Genomic DNA, 8,409 nt, shown 5'->3' with positions numbered 1-8,409 from the left:
GTGTTGGTTTAGAAAAAATCACCTTACTTAGTACGAAAGGGCAGCTATTGCACATGAAGTCTCTTAATCCTTGACTATTGCTAAAGAGCTTTAGAAGTCCCAAGCTGATTTCTAGTAGCATCTTTGAATTTCATGGTCTGCTAGATGACAATAGTTGTTTGTCTATAAAGATAGGTCATCACTTCTTCTCTAAAATTGCTTGGTATATGTGTTTTAGGAAATTGAGTTGTATTCAAAGTGTCATAAATAATTAGTGAGTTGGAGTGAGTGATTGTTTTACAAGTTAGAGTAACTTATTAATTAAATAGCTGAAGTAGGAGTACTGGAGAGTATTGAGTTACAGATTTATAATCGAAACATTTGGCTCATTGTTCTAGTGAAGTTGAAGTTGAAAATCCTACATAGTATGACATGGTTTTTGCATCTTTTGAACTAGGTGATTTTCCACGTAAATATTATTGTGTTTACTTTATTGCTTAATTTACATTAAAAGCTAAGCTTACAAAGCTCTCCGTACATCCTCTGTTTAACGGTAACACTATCTCCCCTCTTTAGGCGAGTGGAGTTCAAGCTCCAACGAATGGGGACGTCGACCTACCATCTACCGGTGCGTCCAAGTGAAAACCTTGCTCCTTCGGCTATTACCATCAGCCCAGAAGAAGTAATTCCTTTGAAAAATGGCTATGCCTCTGCAGTAGCTTCTCCTGCAAAACCCAAAGGAAATATATTTGGGGACCCAAATGTGAAAGCTAGAGTTACCACCCCACAATGGAATGCCTGTGGTCATCTTAAAGACAAGCGACTACTATAGGGTGATGGCAGAGGAGTGCCAATACACAAGTACAGGTAAATTTCTGAGAACTCGACCAAACATTAAGCGCATTAGATCGGTCTTTGCTAAAAACGTATCGCTTAAAGGTGAATTAAAATTGGTGTCTATGATTTTCAAACTATTTTTATTGATGTCACCAATGATGAAGACTGTAAAACTATATGGTATAAACGATCAATTAAAATCGATGGTATGGTTATGTGGCTTCAAAAATTGTCTCCGAACTTTAAGCCGGAGGAGGAATCACCAATTGTACTAGTATGGGTTCTCCTACCAGGACTACCATTCCACTGTCATACTTGGTACTATGTGAAATAGGTTCTTGGCCCAGTTGGTGTTCCACTGTTGATGGATACAGCCATTGATTACGGGACGAAGCCAAGTATGGCAAAAGTTAGGGTGGAGGTTGGTCTTACTAAGCCGCTTCTCAATTCCGTCTGGGTTGGTTAGGAAGATGAGTTAAACCTCTTAAAAGGATTCACAGAAAAGCTAGAGTATGAGGGAGTGCCAATATATTGTAAAATTGCAGGATTCTTGGCCAATCTCTTATACAATGCAGAGTTTTAGAAAAAGAAAAGCAAAAAGAGAAAGATTCTAAGAGTCAAGAACAGGAAGGACAAGCAACTAAGAGACATAATAAGAAGGACAACACAGGAGGGAGACACAAGGATCAAAGCAAAGTAAGGGCTGAGAAGGAAAATACTACTCATGGAGTACATGACATTCAAGGGAAAGAGGCAACAAAAGAATCTGGAGAATCAAGCAAAGAAAAAGAAGTTATGAACAACACCAAAGAAGGACAAGAAGGGGGGAATACGGGGCAATGGCAAGTCCCTAATACAACGAGAAATAGACAAAGAAAAAAGTTAGAATCTAAAGCAGTAGAGCAGAAAGAAAATAACGGTGTTGAGGTGCAAGAGCAGGATCATGAAGAATTTCAGACCATCAAACACAAAACCACTACTAAAAGGAGAAATCAGAAAAAGAAGAAAATGCCAAAAAAGAAGAGCATAGTGTTGTTTAAACCTGCTATGGTTCATAGAAAGAGCAAACTGAAGGAATGTTTGGTGAAGAAAGACAATTAAAAGGTCCATAGAAATCAAGTAGTTGAAGACTTTTTGGAAATTATAGTTGAACCACATACTGAAGAGGATAAAAGAGAAGACCTTAGCGACACCTCTTCCAAGGCCAGGCAGAACATGAACTACAGGGGAACCAAGGAAGTCATCAATAATAATATTATAGTAGATGAATCTGAAAATCAATTACATACCAAGCAACAATCTACTATTCTATCCCAGGAGAAAGGCAAGGCAACAACATGTCAACGGACGAAAAGGAAATTACATAATCAGGAGAGAAGAGTGACAATTCAAAACCCACAAGACACAAAAATGAGCAAGATGAAATGTATGATAGAAGAGAACAAAATGAAGAAGATATACTTAAGACAAGGAAAACAGATCAAGAATTTTCTCACTACCAGTTCAGCAGTATAGACACAGAGGTGAGAAACCAACCACCAATTAAATCGGTGGTGGACTTATTCTGTGATGAGAAAGTTAGAGAAGGATTTCCGAACAATTCATAAGAGAGTGTAGGCCCACAAAAAATAGACTCAACATCTTCAGATTCAAAGAATGACTCAAAAAGAGACAACTCTGAGAACCCACAAGAGGAAATGAAAAAAAAAAGACACATGACCAACAAATGGAAGAGGGAAAAGCAAAGAGAAAAAGAAAGGAAAGAAAACAAGAGAATAACATACACCTTCTCTCAGAGGGAAGAAAAAAAAGATAAGACTCCTAAAAGTTCCATGATTAGTGCAATATTTTTGAACATTAGGGTGTGAGATCTAAGAAGGCCATCCACAGATTGAAAAATCTCATCAACATTAACAAAAATGACTTTGTTGCTGTCTTTGAACCTTTCATTGACAGTAGCAAAATACAAGGTTATAAAAGTTTCTTGGGATTTTAACACTGCCTAGCAAATGACAATGGACAAATTTGGTGCTTTTGGAATTATCAGGCTCAGGTAGTTACCGCCGAAGAAGAAGAAATTACTTTATGCATAAAGGGGAATGATACGAATGAAGATGTTCATGTCACAACTGTAAATGCAAAGTGCTCTGCCAGAAAGAGGACTATGGGAGAGTTTGGAAAACATTAGCAGTGATGTTAGTGGTCCATGGTGCATTGGAGGTGATTTTAATGTGATAATGGACCTAGAAGAAAAGTTAGGCGGTAGATCTCACAGAGCCTACAAAAGCTTTGATTTTGTCACTAAAATTTAAGATTGTGATCTTATTGATGTAGGCTCTGTGGGTGCTAGATACACTTGGTGTAATAATAGAAGGCCGAGAAAGAGAATATGAAAAAGGCTCGAGAGGATCTTAGTCAACGATCAATGATGTTAGAAATTTCAACATAATTATGTTAAACACTTACTGAAAACCTGGTCCGACCATAGACCCCTCCTCATGAAGTGTCACAGTGATCAACATGATACTATTAAATACTTCAGGTTCCTGAACTTTTGGGTACATCAACAAAACTTTCAGGAGGTGGTTCAGAATTCATGGAACAAGCAGGTCTTTGGTAATGACATGTGGAGACTGAAAAGCAAACTTCAAACCTTGGGCAGAGATCTGAGTCAATGGTCGAGGGAAAAGTACAACAGCTAGAAGAATTGTATCTCTATCAAAACACTAAAGATAGCATGGAAGAACTTAACAAAGCTCATGCAGAATATGTATAGTGGCTAGGTGTACAAGAGAACCTTCTAAGAGAAAATTCTCAGATCAAGTAGTTTCAGGAAGGGGATTATAACAGTAGCTATTTCCATAGTGTGCTCAGAGACAAAAGAAGAAGGCTTTGCTTACAAAGAATTAAAAATCACAGGAACCGATGGGTTTAAGGTGATGGAAAGATTGCCAAGGCGGCTGTGAAACACTTCGAAATATTGTTCAACTTAGAGGCACCTATCATGAATGACTCCTTGATGTATTGTATTCCCAGTTCTATCTCAACTGATGATAACGATTATCTGACATCTATTCCAGACATCCACGAGGTTAGAAAAGCGGTTTTCAACCTCAGTGCACAAAGTGCAGCTGGTCCAGATGGTTTCAGTGAGGTATTCTATAGACTTGTTGGGAGGTTATCAAAGAGGATATTGTGGCTTTTGTGCAGGCATTCTTTAATGGCAGAAATTTGACCAAGTTCTACTCCCTCTCTTTCCTAGTCCTTGTTCCTAAGGTTGAGTCTTCATCCAACTTCTCTGAACTGAGACCAATCAGTTTGACTAATTTTACCACCAAGGTCATTTCTAAAATATTTGTTAGTAGACTCAACACCTTCTTACCCAAATTAATTTCTGATAACCAAAGTGGTTTTGTAAGGGGTAGGCTCATTACTGAAAACATGATGCTGGCTCAAGAGATCATTCAAGGTATAGGAGAAGATAACAGAGGGGGTAGCATTGTTATTAAGCTAGATATAACCAAAACATATGATAGATTGTCTTGGTCTTTTCTGGATGCAGTCATGAGAAAGTTTGGCTTTGGAGAGGTATGGATTGATATTATCCGGAGACTAATCTCAGACGCATGGTACTCAATAGTCATCAACGACACAAGGAGGGGCTTTTCTTACCTCATCTCAGGGGCTTAAAATAGGGGACCCTCTCTCCCCATCTCTATTCATAATACCAACTGAAGTCCTTTTCAGCTCCCTTAACCAGCTTCACTCTGATCCAGATTTCACACCTTTCTACATGGAACAGAGGGGCCATAAAATTAACCATTCAGCCTATGCAGATGATATAGTGATCTTCGGGTGGAGGGAATAACTAGTCAGTGAGGCTGATCATGAATAAATTCGCAACTATGAAAAAGCTTCAGGGCAAAAAGTGAATAATGATAAAATTTCTTCCTCACAGATCCTAAAGCTAGAGCACAGAGAATTAATTGAATGAGGGAAGTAACAGGTTTCATGGAGAAAAACTTTCCCTTCAATTATCTGGGATGCTCTTTGTATGTAAGGAGGAAGAAACTCTCTCATTTTTACTTCATGGTCACCAATATTTTCAAAAGGTTGAATGGATGGAAAGGCATGATGCTTTCATGTGGCGGCACAATTATACTCATCAAAGGTGTACTTCAATCATTGCCAATATACACTCTTTCTGCTATGAGCCCTCCAAAGGGTACGGTGAAATTGATTGAAAAATACTTTGCCAAGTTCTTTTGGGGCACTCATGGGGATAAAAATAAGTATCATTGGAGATCTTGGAAGAATTTATGTCTACTAAAAGATGAAAGTGGTATTGGCATGAGATCCATAGAAGATATTAGCAACACTTTAGCTATGAAAAAGTTGTGGAGATTTAGAACTCAAAACTATCTGTGGGCTACTTACTTGAGATCTAAATATTGTATTAGAGCTCACCCAGATGGCCAAAGTTTGGACCTCAAGGAACTCACATGCTTGGAAACACGTGACTCAAATGAGGGAAAAGGCGGAAAACAACATGATATGGAAAATTAATGAAGGAAAATGTAGTTGTTGGTGGGACAATTGGTCCGAAAAAGGAGCTCTAGCCAAACAATTTCCAGATAGAAGAAAGAGTAAGACTACAATAGTAAGGGAGATCATCATAGAGAGCAAATGGGACATGGAGAAATTGAAAAGTAAGCTCAATGAGCAGACAGCTACTCTAATCAGTGAAATAGAAATTGGAAACCAAAACAAAGAAGACTATGCTGTTTGGGATGCTTCTACAGACGGTTATTACTCCAACAAAAGTGCTTGGAAACTAATTAGGAACAAGAAGCCAAAGAATGTAGCTTTAAATAACATGTGGCTCAACAACATTTCCTTCAAAATTTTATTTTTGGCCTGGAGACTTTACCTTGGTAAGCTTCCTTTTGATGAGATTATTACTAAATTTGGAAACCATATTGTTTCTATATGCAGATGCTGTAATAATCCGAGAGAAGACACAATCCAACGTGTCTTCGTTGAGGTTGATGCCGCTCAATATCTCTGAAATATCTTCGGTGCACCTTTGGGAATCAAGCATGAAAGCTGGAATATTAGAAGCATCATCAAAAAGTGGTGGGAAGTACAGGCAAAGAACTATATACACAAATTTATACTCTATTTTGTATTGTTAGCAATATGCTTGGAAATATGGAGAAGTTGGTGTTCGAGCAGATATGGAGAACAAAAAAGATTCTTGGTGAGGAAAATGGAGCAACAAATAAGCTAGACCATACAGGCAGCCTTGAATATGGCCTTCGCCTTCCCCAGTTGCAATAGAGCAGGGACTTGGCCTATTTTTTGCGAAAAAGTAGAGCTATGGAGACCAACTCCCATAGTGAAACAAGTTATTTGGCAGAAGCCTCCCACTGGAAAAATTAAAGTCAACACTGATGGAAGCTTTGTAAAAGGAACCGAAAGAGACGGTATAGGAGGTTCCGTAAGGAACGACCAAGAAAATTGGATTATGGCATTTTCTTTACCAGTTCAGAGCAAACAATATCACTGAAGCCATGGCTGCGAAGATGGGTATACAGTGGTGCATACAGCGAGGGTATAATGACATCTATCTGGAGACCGACTCACGAATAGTTGTCAATATGCTCTTAGATAGAAGCATCAACAATCTCAACATGAAGAGACTCAATAAAGAGAATGCAGATATGATGAGCCAAACAGAAGTAAATATTTCGCACTGTTATAGAGAAGCTAATCAAGTGGCTGATATGTTGGCCAAAAATATTACGACTGGTGGAATCACTGCCTTCTTCTACTCTTTCCAATAATTACTGCCTTCTTCTAGTCTTTCCAATAATTACCAGGAAATGTAAAATGACCTTTTGAACTTGATAAGTGGCAACTTCCTAGTTTTAGAACTAGGTATGACAAAGCTAATGTTTTTGTAAGTTGAACCATATACTGTAGAACATGAGAGGTATACGTACAGTAGTTAACCTCTCATGTATTTGAAGATTGACTTAGGTTAATCTTGTATTACATCTGGAGATTAGGTCCATGTCCTCTTCCTTTGTACTTACGCTATTTTTTTTATGGGAATAGACATAGTAGAGGTCTAGCCAAACCCCCCAACACCCCAGGAGGTGACAACCTGGGTGATTGGCTTTAACTAAAACAAAAAAGAAAAAGATCATACATTCCAAATTGGCCCCCTGCCATTTCAACCTGTGCCTCTTCTCATTGTGAGTTGATAATACCTAGACCCTAACAATGTGTCACCATTATCAAAGTTCATGCGATTGAGTAGGTAAATATAGAAATGTGAATTTATGTAACGACTAATAGAAAATGCAAAAAATCATAAAAAAATAAATTTAAAGATAGAATGATCCAGCAAAAACTTGTTTACTCACATCTTCTTATAATGTTAACCCAAATGCAGAAATTCAAATATGAGTTCGAGGTTTGGGGGTGCTGGGAAGAAGCTTTACCAAGAAGCTCGAGTTCTAAAATGGCATAAGAGAAAGAGAAAGACGAGAGGTCACAGAGTTTCTATTAATCATAACTTTTGCCACACAATACGAGTATTTACAACATAATATTTCCTTGATAATGACACATTAATTACCTATATGATGTATCTTCACTGAAGAAGAAATTACCACACAGTTCTTCACATCAAACTGTATTAGTTAGTTATGGTTAAGTGATAGTATATTGAAGTAAGAATATGCATTAACTAATTATGGTTAAAACGTAGAATTGTGTATAAGATATATAACATATATATTCAATGATTTGGTGTTAATACTGTGGGTAAGTTTTACTCAGCCAAAACCAAAAAATTTTGCTGAAATGTCCATAGATGGTTGACACTATATAACAGTGAGCGTTTTTTTTTTTTAACTCTAAAATAGAACTACTTGCAATTGGAAATTCATACAATGCCCTAAAAGAAGTTGGTTGAATCCATATGTGCTCCTTTCCAAAATGATAATTATGCTTAACAACTACGAAAGTAGCAGCCTCTCTACTCCTTGGGGTAGGGGTAAGGTCTGCGTACACACTATCCTTCTCAGACCCCACTAGTGAGATTTTACTGGGTCGTCGTTGTTGTTGTAACTACGAAAGAAGCACAGGTTACCAAATCAATTTGCGTCCCCTGTTAAGGTGTACATTATCTTATTAATGTGTTAATTTACTCTCCTTATTGCTAGCTACTTTGAGAAGACGGTTCTAAATATCACAATAATTTACTGTACTTTCTCAAAAAAAAAAATGTACATAACTAAATTTACTTTCTATATATCTAGACAATTAATGCCGGTAGATTATTTTTATTGTTAATTTAGTGAAGCGTATCAATCTTTTAATTGTAAAACTGGGTTGTTTCCTTGGTTTCGTGAACAACAGCATGTTTCTTCCTACAAGTTGCTACAATTGTATTTCTTAAATAATACCTAAAATATGGACTTATTTTTGGTTTTGTTTCCATAACGTGTTTGAATTTGGTAATCAGTTTTGAATTGGTTCAAGAAAACGTAGAACGAAAAAGTAAGGATCCAAATGAGACAC

The 8,409-nt window shown here is 37.3% G+C and overlaps 1 long non-coding RNA gene across 1 annotated transcript; it reads left to right on the top strand.

Moving 5' to 3' along the window:
• On the top strand, positions 531–6,892 carry LOC109225413. The gene is made up of 2 exons (XR_002067912.1): positions 531–846; positions 5,812–6,892. It is a non-coding gene; the product is annotated as an uncharacterized LOC109225413 (long non-coding RNA).

Source organism: Nicotiana attenuata, chromosome 5 (genome assembly GCF_001879085.1).
Source record: "Nicotiana attenuata strain UT chromosome 5, NIATTr2, whole genome shotgun sequence".
NCBI classification, from domain to species: domain Eukaryota; kingdom Viridiplantae; phylum Streptophyta; class Magnoliopsida; order Solanales; family Solanaceae; genus Nicotiana; species Nicotiana attenuata.
This window is presented reverse-complemented; position numbering and strand designations above follow the sequence as displayed.